Raw genomic sequence first — 14,268 nt, forward strand, 5'->3', positions numbered from 1 at the left:
TATTCTCCGCCTTAGCTTATGGCCCCCTGGCCCAAGGTCGGGTGACTCATAGACAGGCCAGAGGTCAGGGTTTGCAGGGCCCCCTGGAGATAGACGTGCAGAGCAGCTTCCATCTGGGGTTTCTCGGGACCTGGGGCGGGAAGGGGGGCGAAGACGATCAGTCGGCAGGGCCCAAGTGTTGACCAGGGCAGAGAGGGGGAGAACGAGACCCGAGGATGTCAATTTGCTGAGGCTCCCCCGGGACGCCTTTGCTCTCGGTGTAGACACTGTGAGGCGCGGCGGGCTGGGAGCCAGGTCCCAAAGGCTTTGTTTCCCTGTGCCCTGCGTATCTTTACCCTGACCCCCTACCCGGTCCCGGGCGTCAGAGAGGCCGAGCCCTGCCAGGGACGCGCCCTTGGGCCAATCTGCACCCACACTTGGTGCAGGTGCCCAGAGTCCAGAGCTGTTCTCTTCGGGGGGGCTCCCCTCAGCCCATGCCTGCCTGCCCCGGCTGGCCCGCTTCTCCGGCCTTCCTCCCAGCTTTGTCCGCTCCCTCCGTCTGGTTATCATCTTGCCCTGCCCCAGGGTCCTGGCTCTCAGCCAGGAGCTTCCATCTAGCCTCCCTTTCCGGGGGATGCTCAGGTCCCCAAGACCCAGAGTTGGAGCACACTCTGGCAGGGACCACACGGAGACTTCTCCAGGCCTCCTTCCTACCAACGCAGCTTCCCAGGCAGGTCAGTGCCTGCCCCCAGGGAGGGGCTGCGGAGGAGAGAGGCTCCCCGTCCCTTCACCCTTAGCCTCCCCCTCTCTGAGCTGAGTGAGCACAAGAGAGCAGCCCACCTCCACACTCCCGGGCTGGCCCCAAGCTCTGTTGATCCTCAATCCCTGGGGAGGCTGCTGCAGCTCCACTGGGGCAACCTGCCTGCTCACAGTCTCCAGTCTCTCCCAGCACCTTCATCTAGACCCAGCATTGCAACTAGTCTGTGCTCAGGGCTCCCGGGGTCCCTACTCTGGCGGTGGACTGGCCGCAGGTGGGACGGGAGATTTTCCTCAAGTCTCTGAGCTTCATGCTCTTACTGCCTGGCTTCCCTTGCCAGATCCTCCCTCCCTTCCCCTGGGATCTGCAGTCTTCCCCCCTGGGCCCGGGACCCTGTGTTGTTCAGACTTTCCCTGTCCCAGGGATTTGGATGACATTGATGGGTGGGGACTCCGGGATCACAACCTGAACCGAAGGCAGACCTTCAACCAGTGAGCCACCCAGGTGCCCCCAAAGGTGTCCATTCTAAAGGGATAGCCTTTGTTTGAAAGTTATCCTTTCTGTGTGTGCGTGTCTATCTGTATGTGTGTGAGAGCGTGAGAGTGAGCGAGTAAGAGAGTAAAAGTATTCTTTCTTTTATGATGTTTTATGATATGATATTCTTTTATGATTACTTAACAAAATTAAAACTTGAGGATTCGGGACGCCTGGGTGGCTCAGTCAGTTGAGCGTCTGCCTTTGGGTCAGGGTGTGATCCCAGAGTTCTGGGATAGTCCCACATCAGGCTCCCTGTGAGGAGCCCGCTTCTCCTCTGCTTAAGTCTCTGCTTTTCTCTGTGTTTCTCATGAATAAATAAATAAAATATTTAAAAACAAACCCTTGAGAATTCTAGGGGCCCCCTGGGTGGCTCAGTCGGTTGGGTGTTGATCTCTTGGTTTTGGCTCAGGGCATGATCTCAGGGACAGGCTCTGTGCTCAGTGGGAAGTCTGCTTGAGATTCTTTTGTTCTTCCTCTCCCTCTGACCCTCTCCCTGCCCTTTGCACACTGCCCCCAAAATGAATAAATAAATGTTAAAAAAAAAAAAAAAGAAGAAGAAGAAGAGAAAAGTAACCAACTTGGCGTTCTAATTGGACTCTAAGATTTGTCTCTGTAATTTTGCTGCTGAAATCTGTGAAATTCCAAAGCCTGGGAGTCACATTGGTCTGGGCCACCCCTTCCAGAATCTCTAACGCCTTGTGAGATTTTGTTAACTTAGCAAATCAGAATGATACACCCTCCCCTCCTTAAGAGGGCCTGACTTACAGTGGCTAAGGACATCTTTTTTGTCACTTTTTGCCATGAGACTAAGAGCAGTAAACTTCAGAGATTCTCCTGGTTCCCAGGGTTGGTTATTACAAATGTTCTGAATACTCTTTTTTTGGTGTTGTTGTTCTGAATACTCTCAAATCAGAGTCAGTGTGAACAGAAAACACAACTCAAACTGACTAAAACAAAACTAAATTTAATTTAATTTAAAAATCACTGGCTCGTGAGAAGTCTGTGGCCTGAGCTGGCTAAGGTTGGGTTGGATTTGGGGCTGCCAAGATTCAGCCACGGCTCACCTTCCCTGGGGCACACGGCGGCTTAAGCAGCTCCAGGTTCCCATCATCTCGCACCTGGCCCCAGGAGGGAGTTGGCTTCTGGATGTCCCAGGATGGGTCTCAGTGGCCTAATCGTCCTGCTTGGGGTGCTCCTCCAGGAAAGGTGGTGAAGGGATCAGAATGAGTTAGTGACTTACATCCTGTGTCCCACCCAGGGAGCCCAGAGCCCACAGCACAAAGGCTAAGGTGAAAAAAGGTGGTTCCCCAAAGTGGGATACAGTTACCACAAAAACGGGGAGTCGATGATGAGTGGCTGACAAGCCTTTTCTCTGTCCCTACAGAGACCCTTTTCTGTTGTTTCTGGGGCAGTTCTTGGGGGGCAGTGCAGCAGCCTCCTTCACCAGTTCCTATGCAATCATTCTGTGCCTCTCGGGTCCACTTGGCACCTGGCTGCCCAAGGGCCCTTCTGTTTCGATTGTGTCCCTAAAGGGGCTTAAAAAGTTATCTCCACAATGTTCAGCCCCTTCTGTGCATTCAGCGGCCCTCTACAACCCCCCAATCCCATCCGCACAGCCCCATCCCAGACCTGTCCCTCCCTGCCTCTCCTCCCCCAGAACTCTGTTCAGACAAATTCCGATCCTGCCTCAAATACATCATTTTATTCTCCAGCTGCCTCTGTCTTCAGCGATCTCTTTCCCAGGCAACGCCTCCTTGAAGATCCAATTCTGATGTCCTGTCATCTGTGACTTCCCTTGGCTCCCGGATGGCAGAGCTAGCTACTCTTCCTCCCTGCTTCCTGGGCGCTTGGTTCTTTAACGCTGATTTTCAAAAAACGTTTCACAAAGAACACACAGATATGTTCTCATGGTAACGACTCAGTTATGGAAGATGATGCCGAGGTTCTCCTGGGTCATCCCCTCCACGGAGCTGAGTGCTGCCAGACACATTTCTAGGAGTTTACCTGCAGACGCATACCTGGTAGAAATAGCTTTTCCCCCCACAAATGGGCTCATGCCTTGTGCACTGTACTGAAATTCTTTTACTTTACATTCTAAGGGCTTTCTTTGACTTTATTTCCAGTCCTACCATTAACTTTTTTTTTCTCCTTCTTCTTAAAAATCACACTCCCTCGGGGCAGCCTGGGTGGCTCAGTGGTTTAGCACCTGTCTTCAGCCCACGGCCTGATCCTGGAGTCCAGGGATCGAGCCCCATGTCAGGCTCCCTGCATGGAGCCTGTTTCTCCCTCTGCCTGTGTCTCTGCCTCTGTCTCTCTCTGTGTCTCTCATGAATAAATAAATAAAATCTTTAAAAAAAAATCACATTCCTTCCACCAAATAATCTTCTTTTGTTAATTTAATTATTTGTATAAGAAACATATACAGGACTTCCTTTGTGCCAGGAATGTTACAAGAAAAAGCTCATGAATCCTCATAACCATCCTATGAGGTAGGCACTGATATCATACCAGTTGCACAGATGAGAAGACTTCCCTAATAAGTGGTGAAGCCCACATTTGGACTCCAGAATCTGGTTCCAGAGTCTTTGTATCCACCCCTGAGCTACATTACCACCCGGCCTCTCCTTCCCACTGTTCTTCAAATACGCCCCGCTGAGGAGATGAAGCTGTCTACCGATACGGAACACATCCTAGCCCCAGGACACTTCTGAAGATGGTAATTTCTTTCTTTTTCTTTTTCTTTTTTTGCAATCACTTTTATTCTCTAAAATATCTTGTCCTTTTTTTTCTTCCAATGAAAATATCCTTTCCTGGTAAACAGACACTTCAAACATCTTGGTCACATACGTCTTGCAAAACCGACAGACCTCACACGTGGTGGTCTAACTGCTCATCATGAAATAATCTTTCCTGAGATGATTATAAATTTTTTAAAGTAACAATGATTGCAGGAATTCAGTAAAAAAGAACTCAGGGGGACGCCTGAGTGGCTCAGTGGTTAGGCATCTGCCTTTGGCTCAGGGCATGACCTCAGGGTCCTGGGATCGAGTCCCACATTGGGCTACCTGCAGGGAGTCTGCTTCTCTCTCTGCCTATCTCTCTCTGTGTGTCTCTTGTCAATAAATAAATAAATACTCTTAAAAAAGAAAAAAGGAAGAAAAAGGAAAGATGGCTCAGATGAGGAGTCACAAGCCCAAAGGATGGAGCTGGGAGCCCCAGATTATTCCCAGGCCTTAAGACCTAATGAATGCAGGCGGCTTGGCTGGATTTCTACATGGCTTGGGACTGGTGGGGCTCCTTCTTTCATTCCATTTTCTGCTTTTATTTTATTTTTTTTTAAGATTTTATTTATTTATTCATGAGAGACGCACAGAGAGAGGCAGAGACACAGGCAGAGGGAGAAGCAGGCTTCTCTCAAGAGCCCCATGCGGGACTCAATCCTGGAACCCCGGGATCACACCCTGAGCTGAAGGCAGACACTCAACCTCTGAGCCACCCATGTGTCCCCATTTTCTGCTTTTTGAATGCTTTTTGAATGTCTATCACTATTATTCTAGAACTGTCTTGCCTTATATCTGGGAGCTGAGAATTTGTTTTGCAGGTTCACAGGTGCACAGGTAGAGAGGGATTGTGCCCCAGGAATTATACCCGAATCCTCACCCAAACTTTAGATAATTTAGATAATGTGATTTGAGACTTTCAAGATGGTGAGATTCTGATAAAATTTTGGTCTTTGAGGGACGCCTGGGTGGCTCAGCCTTTGAGTGTCTGCCTTTGGTTCAGGGTGTGATCCTGGGGTCCTGGGATCGAGTCCCATATTGGGCTCCCTGCAGGGAGCCTGCTTCTCCCTCTGCCTGTGTCTCAGCCTCTTCTTCTGTGTCTCTCATGAATACACAAATACAAATCTTAGAAAAAGTTTTTTTGGTCTTTGAGTTGATGCTGTAAAGGGTTGAGACTTTTGAGCACTTTTGGATGGGGTGAATTTTTTGGGATGGATGTAAACTTTGGGGGCGAAGGTAGATGATGGCAGTCAGAATAATGGCCTTCCAAAAATGTTCATGTCCTAGCCCCCAAATCTGTGAATAGATCTCAGACTTGTGGAATCAAGCTCCACCTTGAGCTCCTTGATCAGTGGGAAGTCTGCTGGGGATTCCCTCTCTTCCTCTGCCCATCCCCCCCCAAAATAAATAAATCTTTAAACATGTAATCACAAGGATCTGTGAAAGAGGGAGGAAGGAAAAATCAAAATTGTAAAAGATGTAAGGCCAGCAGCAGGGATTGCCGTGATATGGCCTTGAGCCGGGGATGCCAGCAGCCTTTGTAAATTGGAAGAGGCAAAGGACAGGTTCTCCACTGGAGATCCCAGAAGGAAACTGTGATGTGTTAATTAACATGGCAAAGGCCACTGGACTTTGCAGGTGTGATTGGGGTTCCTACAGACTTTAAGATGGGGAGATAATCCTGGATTGTCCAGTAGGCCAATCTCATCACAGGAGTCCATAAGCACAGAGAACCTTCTCTGGCTGTTGCAGACACATGGGATTATGGAAGAAAGGCCAGAAAGATGCTAAACGGGGGCTACAAGCCAAGAAATGCTGGCAGGTTCTAGAAGCTGATTCTAGGGCCTCAAAAAAAAAAAAGCAGCCCTGCTGTCACCTCAATGTTAGCCCAGCAATACCCATGGGGGCCTTCTAACGAATAGAATGGTAAGACTGAAAATCTGTGTTATTTTGAGGCACTAAATTTGTCGTAATCTGTCATGGCAGTAATAGGAAGCTAATCAGCAGAGGCGACCAGAGATGAAGTGGTATCTGGGAAGAAGAAAAAGCTTTTCTATCATTCCTGACGTAGCCTCATTCACAAAATGCTTGGCTTCAGCAGAAATGCCAACACTGATGAGGGTCATTCCTCAGCTCCAGGGCATCTGACAGAAAATACATCCCTGAGTTTCTCCACTAGTTCTGTCCTGGGATGGAATATATTCTGGGCTGAGCAGTTAGAATGGTTTTCAGTTCATATAGTGGTTTCCCTAGAAGACTGTGTTGAATGAATAAGTGAATGTGACCAGGGGGCTCCGGAAGGGCTGTAATGACTCCATTTCAAAGTGCTCTTGGGGCGCCTGGGTGGCTCCGTCCGTTAGGTGTCTGACTCTTGATATCGACTCAGGTTGTGATCTCAGGGTCCTAGGATTGAGCCCCAAGCCAGGCTTCCTGACCCACAGCGAGTCTGCTTGTCTCTCTCTCTCTGCACCTCCCTCACCCCCAGTAAATAAATAAATCTTTTAAAAAATAAAAATAAAACCTTAAAAAATAAATAAAAAATAAAGTGTTCTTTAGTACATCTTCTCAAAGACTGCTGACCCTACGTCCTTTTGTTTCTGGTTTATGATGGTCACAGCTCTATAAAATATGATGCCAAACTATACTTTTTGAAACCAGTAATGTAGCTAAGTGGATAAGTAAAAAGGATGCCTAAAATCTAAATAGGAGAAATAATTATTATATACGGTCAAACTATTTCAAGATCAGAATACAGATACTTTTCAGTGTCTATCACAGAAAAACTTTCAACTTAATTTAATAAAAAGACTTCTTAAAGACTATTGATCAATGAAGCACCAAGAAACGTTAATGCAAATTCTACCAAGTGCATTTATCAAAAAATAGGTTTGTTCATTTTTCTGCAAATAAATGTTGTTACACCAACACTGAGCGTGTAACAAATCGGGTTGCCTAGATATTTATAAGCTATCACTATGGGGCACCTGGCTCGTTTAGTTGGTACAGCATGTGACTCTTGATCCTGGGGTCATGAATTTGAGCCTTATGTTGGGTCTAGACTTTATTTCTTTATTTATTTATTTATTTATTTATTTTTAAAGATTTATTTATTTATTCATGATAGAGAGAGAGAGAGAGAGAGAGGCTGAGACACAGGCAGAGGGAGAGGCAGGCTCCATGCCGAGAGCCCAAGGCGGGACTCGATCCTGGGACTCCAGGATCATGCCCTGGGCCAAAGGCAGGCTCCAAACCGCTGAGCCACCCAGGGACCCCCTAGAGTTTACTTTAAAAAAAAAATGTTATCACCCATAAGCCAGGCCTGCAACTACAAACTCAGACTTATTAATCTCAAGATCCACTCCTTGTCTGATATTATCTATAGTAAGGCTGGAAGACAATGTAAGACCAAAATGTATTTATAAAAATATTAAACATAATTTGATTATTTTAATGCTGAAAGTATTTTCCTTATTCATAAGGCACATAATCTTTCCTACCTGCTATTTCATGGATACGAGCAATATTATTTTATTTTATTTTATTTTATTTTATTTTGCAATATTATTTTAGTTGCTGGAGCATCATAGTACAGTTGATCCTTGAACAACATGGATTTGAACTGTGAGAATCCATTCTTACATAGATTTTTCCAGATAAACACAATATAGTACTGTAAGTATATTTTCTTTTCCTTATGATTTTCTTGATAACATTTTCTTTCCTCTAATTAATTTATTACAAGAATACAGCATATAGGGCAGCCCTGGTGGCGCAGCGGTTTAGTGCCGCCTGAAGCCCGGGGTGTGATCCTGGAGACCTGGGATCGAGTCCCACGTCGGGCTCCCTGCATGGAGCCTGCTTCTCCCTCTGCCTGTGTCTCTGCCTCTCTCTCTCTCTCTCTCTCTTTGTGTCTCTCATGAATAAATAAATAAAATTCTTAAAAAAAAAGAATACAGTATATAATGCATATAACACACAAAATACATGTTCATCAACTTTATCGTATCACAAGGCTTCTGGTCAACAGTAGGTTACTAGTAATTAAGTTTTGGGAAAGTCAAAGCTATACATGGATTTTCAACTGTAGGGGGAGGTGGACACCCCTTACCCCTGCAATGTTCAAGGGTCATCTGTATTAAGAATATTTGCTTCTTGTGCTAGGCTTTTCATCAGCTCTCTGTTTGGAAATAAAGTCACTAAGAACAAAATCAAAAGTTGCAAATTAAGGAGGAAACTGTACAATAAAGTTCCCAACATCCAGGAATCTGTCTGCACTATTGAATCTTTGTAATCTGCTAACCGGAATTGAAAAAAAATTTTTTTAAAGTAATCTTTGTGCACGATGTGAGACTCAAACTTATGATCCTGAGATCAAGGGTCACATTGTCTACTGACGGAGCTGGCCAGGGGCTCTGTTTGAATTTTTGTTGCTGGATTTGAATCATCAATAAGCACAACCACATTAAATAGTGCCTTCTCTTCCTCTTCTTGGGGAAGAAGATGCATTGATTATACAGCAAGTCTTCTGAGTTTTTGTCTTTGTCCACTAAAAGCCTTGAACCTCATTTTAGGTTTTAGGTCTGCTTGAGCTTGATGACCTTCCATCCAAATCTACTTGGTCACCATGAGCCAGTCACTGAAGTTTCAGGGGAGGCTCTTTTGAAATCTCCTACCAGCATTAATGTCACTTTAAAGGCTTTCTAATATAAGTTGCTGGATTTCAGGCATACATGAAGAGTCACCCCTTCTCTTAACAGATTCCAGAAATTGAACATCTGTTGGGTCATTGTATGGTTTCAACTCACCATCATGTAAACTGAAGCAAAATCTGAACATCCTGTGGCTGATTTTCTACATAGATGTATTTAGACTGCTAACACAAGGAGTGTGCCCCCATCTGTACCCTCTACACATAAATTACTTTGATTTGTCATCACTTAAAGCTCTCGCGGCTTCATTCAGAGGGATAGCCCCAGCTTCCCTTGCCTCTCTGAAAAGTTCATTCACATTTTTTCCAGTTGAAGGTTGAATTACATGTGATCTCCTGACTCATGCTCGCTTGCTTAGAACCTTTCAATGGAATAATGTGGTGGTCAGCACCTCAACCAAGGAAACAGATCTCCAATAACAGGAAAACCTTTGAGATAGTGTGCAAGTGCTTTTAAAGACTATAACTGTAAGCCTGTCAGATTTGGAAGATTTGCATTTCACTTCATTTTCAACTCATTCTGCCAAGGCCTATTTATTTATTTATCTATCTATTTATCTATTTATTTATTTTTAAAGATTTTATTTATTATTCATGAGAGACAGAGAGAATGGCAGAGACACAGGCGGAGAGAGAAGCAGGCTCCATGCAGGAAGCCTGCCAAGGAATTCCAGGAATTCCAGGATCACACCCTGGGCCAAAGGTAGGCACCCAACGGCTGAGCCACCCAGGCATTCCCCAATTTATTTCTTGATACATATTCACTTTGGTTGTTTTCAGGTTTCTTTGCAAGGTCTTCACGTTGTTTTTTTTTTTTTAAGTAGACTATACACCCAGAGTGGAGCCTAATGTGGAGCTTAAACCCATGACACCCAGATCAAGATCTGAGCTGAGATCGAGTCAGATGCTCAAACAATTGAGCCACCCAAGTGCCCCAGGTCTTCACATTCTCATTACATTCTGTAAATCCTGGGGCCCCTGTCTGGCTCAGTTGGTAGAACATGTGCTCTTGATCTCAGGGTCTTGATTTCAAGACCAACTTTGGGTGCAGAGTCTACTTAAAAAAAAAAAAAAAAAGTTCTGCAAATCCTGTGTGCTTGGAGGCCTTGACCCTGTAGATCTCCTCTCCTACCCTCCCATCTCCAGCCAGCTCCTCCACTCTTATCCTTTGACTGTTTCTTTTTTTTTTTCCCTTCCTCCCCCCCTCTCTTCCTCCCTCTTTTGTGTGCCTGGGTGCCTATTTTTTCTTACTTTTTAGTTTAAATGTCTTTGCTAAAGTCTTTGCTTACTGCTGTTTGCCTCCTCACTTCTTCCTCTTGGATTCATTTTTTCTTAGCGCTGATCTATCCTCCTTCATATTTACTTCAGAGTAAGCTTGTAAGTGTTAAACTTTTGGGATCCCCTCCCAAATGAAAAAAAATCTTTTATTTTCACACTGGAATGATGTTCGGGCTGTGTATATAATTCAAGATTCAAAGAGATTTTTCCTCTTGGGCCACCTGGCAGGCTAAGGCAGTAGAGCATGTGACTCTGGATCTTGGGGTCATGTGTTCAAGCCCCACATTGGGCATAGAGCTTACTTAAAAAAATAAATAAAGGGGATTCCTGGGTGGTGCAGCGGTTTAGCGCCTGCCTTTGGCCCAGGGCGCGATCCTGGAGACCCGGGATCGAATCCCACGTTGGGCTCCCGGTGCATGGAGTCTGCTTCTCCCTCTGCCTATGTCTCTGCCTCTCTCTCTCTCTCTGTGTGTGACTATCATAAATAAATTTTAAAAATTAAAATAAATAAATAAATAAATAAAGTCTCTCTCCCATTAAAAAAAAAAAAAGACATTTTTCCTCTGAACTTTAAAAATTCTCTTTTTTTTTCTTACCCCTGCTTTTCAATAGAGACTTCCTGTCAATACAAGGGTCAGAACTTTGTGGTTCATCTTTATTTTTTTTTTCCTCGTTGGAAGTTGTCAGGCTTTTCTCCTTACCTGGTATCTGCAACCCCATCACAATAGATCTGCATGTTAGTTTTATAAAAGGATCTTGACTGGCATTTGGTGTACCCTTTCCAACTGGAAGGACATTCATGGGACATTAATCTTCAATCCTGGGATATTTTCCTTTTTTTATTTATTTGAATAGAACTTCCTCTCACAACTTACAGACTAATATCCCTGATGAACATAGATGCAAAAATTCTTACCAAGATACTAGCCAATAGGATCCAACAGTACAATAAAAGGATTATTCACCATGACCAAGTGGGGTTTATTCTTGGGCTGCAAGAATGCTTCAACATCCACAAATCAATCAATGTGATATACCACATTAATAAAAGAAAGGACAATAATGATATGATTCTCTCAGCAGATGCAGAAAAAGTATTTGACAAAGTCCAGCATCCTTTCTTTTTTTTTTTTAATTTTATTTATTTATTCATGATAGAGGAGGGATGGGCAGAGACACAGGCAGAGGGAGAAGCATGCTCCATGCCAGGAGCCTGACGCGGGACTCGATCCTGGGTCTCCAGGATCACGCCCTGGGCCAAAGGCAGGTGCTAAACCGCTGAGCCACCCAGGGATCCCCTCCAGCATCCTTTCTTGATTTAAATTCTTCACAGTGTAGGGATAGAGGTAACATACCTCGATATCATAAAAGCCATATACGAAAAGCATGCAGCAAATATCATTCTTGATGGGGAAAAACTGAGAGCCTTTCCCCTGAGGTTAGGAACATGGCCGGATGCCCACTATCACCATTGCTGTTCAACATAGTACTAGAAGTCCTAGCATCAGCAATCAGACAACAAAAAGAAATGAAAGCCATATACGAAATTGGCAAAGAAGTCAAACTCTCATTCTTTGCAGATGACATGATACTCTGTATGGAAAACCCAAAACACTCCACCCCAACATTGCTAGAACTCATATAGGAATTCAGCAAAGTGTCAGGATTTAAAATCATTGCACAGGGATCCCTGGGTGGCGCAGCGGTTTAGCGCCTGCCTTTGGCTCAGGGCGCGATCCTGGAGACCCGGGATCGAATCCCACTTCGGGCTCCCGGTGCATGGAGCCTGCTTCTCCCTCTGCCTGTGTCTCTGCCTCTCTCTCTCTCTGTGACTATCATAAATAAATAAAAAAAAATTTAAAAAAAATAAAATCATTGCACAGAAATCAGTTGTTATTTCTATATACTAACAAACAGAAAAAAGAGAAATTAAGGAGTTGATCCTATTTGCAATTCTACCAAAAATCATAAGATACCTAGGAATAAACCTAACCAAAGACATAAAGGATCTATAATCTGAAAACTACAGAACACTCATGAAAGAAATTGAGGAAGACCCAAAGAAATCGAAAAACATTCCATGCTAATGGATTGGAAGAACAAATGTTAAAATGTCTATGCTACCCAGAGCAATCTATACATTCAATGTAATCCCTATCAAAATACCATCAACTTATTTCACAGAGTTGAAATAAATAATCCCAAAATTTATATGGAACCAGAGAAGACCCTGAATAGCCAAAGGAAGGTTGAAAAAGAAAACCAAAGCTGATGGCATCACAATTCCAGACTTTAAGCTATATTATAAAGCTGCGATCATCAAGACAGTGTGGTACTGGAACAAAAACAGACACATTGATCAATGGAACGGAATAGAGAACCCAGCCATGGACCGTCAACTCTATGGTCAACTGATCTTTGACAAAGTAGGACAGAATGTCCAATGGAAAAAGAGTCTCAGGTCGCCTGGGTGGCTCAGTGGTTGAGCATCTGCCTTTAGCCCAGGGCATGATCCCGAAATACCAGGATCAAGTCCCACATCGGGCTCCTTGCATGGAACCTGCTTCTCCCTCTGCTGGTGTCTCTGCTTCTCTCTCTGTGCCTCTCATGAATAAATAAATAAAATCTTAAAAAAAAGAGAGACAGTCTCTTCAACAAAAGGTGTTGGGAAAATTGGACACCCACATGTAGAAGAATAAAGCTGGACCATTTCCTCACATCACACACAAAAATAAACTCAAAATGGATGAAAGACCTAAATGTGAGACAGTAATCCATCAAAATCCTAGAGGAGAACACAGGCAACAACCTCTTTGACCTCGGCCACAGCAACTTCCTGCTAGACACATCTCCAGAGGCAAGGGAGACAATGCCAAAAATGAACTATTAGGATTTTATCAAGACAAAAATCTTCTGCACAGCAAAGGAAACAGTCAACAAAACCAAAAGACAAACCTACAGAATGGGAGAAGATACTTGTAAATGTCTTATCAGATATAAAGGGCCAGCATCCAAAATCTGTAAAGAACTTGTCAAACATGACACCCAAAGAACAAATAATCCAGTTAAGAAATGGGCAGAAGACACGAACTGACATTTCTCCAAAGAAGACATACAAGTGGCTAACAGACACATGAAAAAATGCTCGACATCACCTGGCATCAGGGAAATACAAATCAAAACAATAATGAGATACCACCTCACATAAAAGAGAGAGAGAGATACCACCTCACATCAGTCAGAATGGCTAAAATTAACAAGACAAGAAACAACAAATGTTGTTGGGGAGGATGCAGAGAAAGGAGAACCCTCATGCTATTGGTGGGAATACAAGCTGGTGCAGCCACTCTGGAAAACAGTAGGGAGGTTCCTCAAAAAGTTAAAAATAGAGCTACTCTACAACCCAGCAATTGCACTACTAGGTATTTACCCCAAGATACAAAGGTAGTGATCCGAAGGGGCACCTGTACCCCAATGCTTATAGCAGCAGTATCCCCAGTTGCCAAATGGTGGAAAGAGCCCAGATGTCCATCAACAGATGAATGGATAAAGAAGATGTGGTATGTGGTATCTATATATACAATGGAATACGACTCAGCCATCAAAAAAGAATTAAATCTTGCCAGGACACCTGGGTGGCTCAGTGGTTGAGTATCTATGTGATCCTGGGATCCGGGATCGAGTCTTGCATGGGGCTCCCCGCAGGGAACCCACTTCTCCCTCTGCCTGTGTTTCTGCCTCTCTCTGTGTGTCTCTCATGAATAAATAAATAAATCTTAAAAAAAAAAAAGAATGAAATCTTGCCATTTGCAATGACGTGGATGGAACTAGATGGTTATTGTGCTAAGCGAAATAAATCAATCAGAGAAAGACAATTATCATATAATCTCACTCATATGCGGAATTGAAGAAACAAAATAGCAGAACACGGGAAGGGAGGGAAAAATAAAATCAGATGAAATCAGAGAGGGAGACAAACCACAAGAGACTCTTAACTATAGGAGATAAACTGAGGGTTGCTGGAGGGGAGGGGGCAGGGGGGATGGGGTAACTGGGTGATGGGCATGAGAAGGGCACGTGATGTAATAACGAATCACTGAACTCTACCTCTGAAACTAATGCACTATACGTTGATCAATTGAATTTGAATAAAATAAAATAAATTTAAAAAATAAAAAACTTCTCACATTGTATTTTCTACCTCAGAACTCTTTTTTGAAAAGGTTTTA

The 14,268-nt window shown here is 44.1% G+C and overlaps 1 pseudogene; it reads right to left on the reverse strand.

The window, feature by feature from the left end:
* Positions 1 to 7,614: 7,614 nt before the first annotated feature.
* On the reverse strand, positions 7,615 to 10,759 carry LOC121480567 (annotated as a pseudogene).
* Between the last annotated feature and the right edge of the window lie 3,509 nt (positions 10,760 to 14,268).

This window comes from Vulpes lagopus, chromosome 22 (assembly GCF_018345385.1).
Source record: "Vulpes lagopus strain Blue_001 chromosome 22, ASM1834538v1, whole genome shotgun sequence".
Classification (NCBI taxonomy): domain Eukaryota; kingdom Metazoa; phylum Chordata; class Mammalia; order Carnivora; family Canidae; genus Vulpes; species Vulpes lagopus.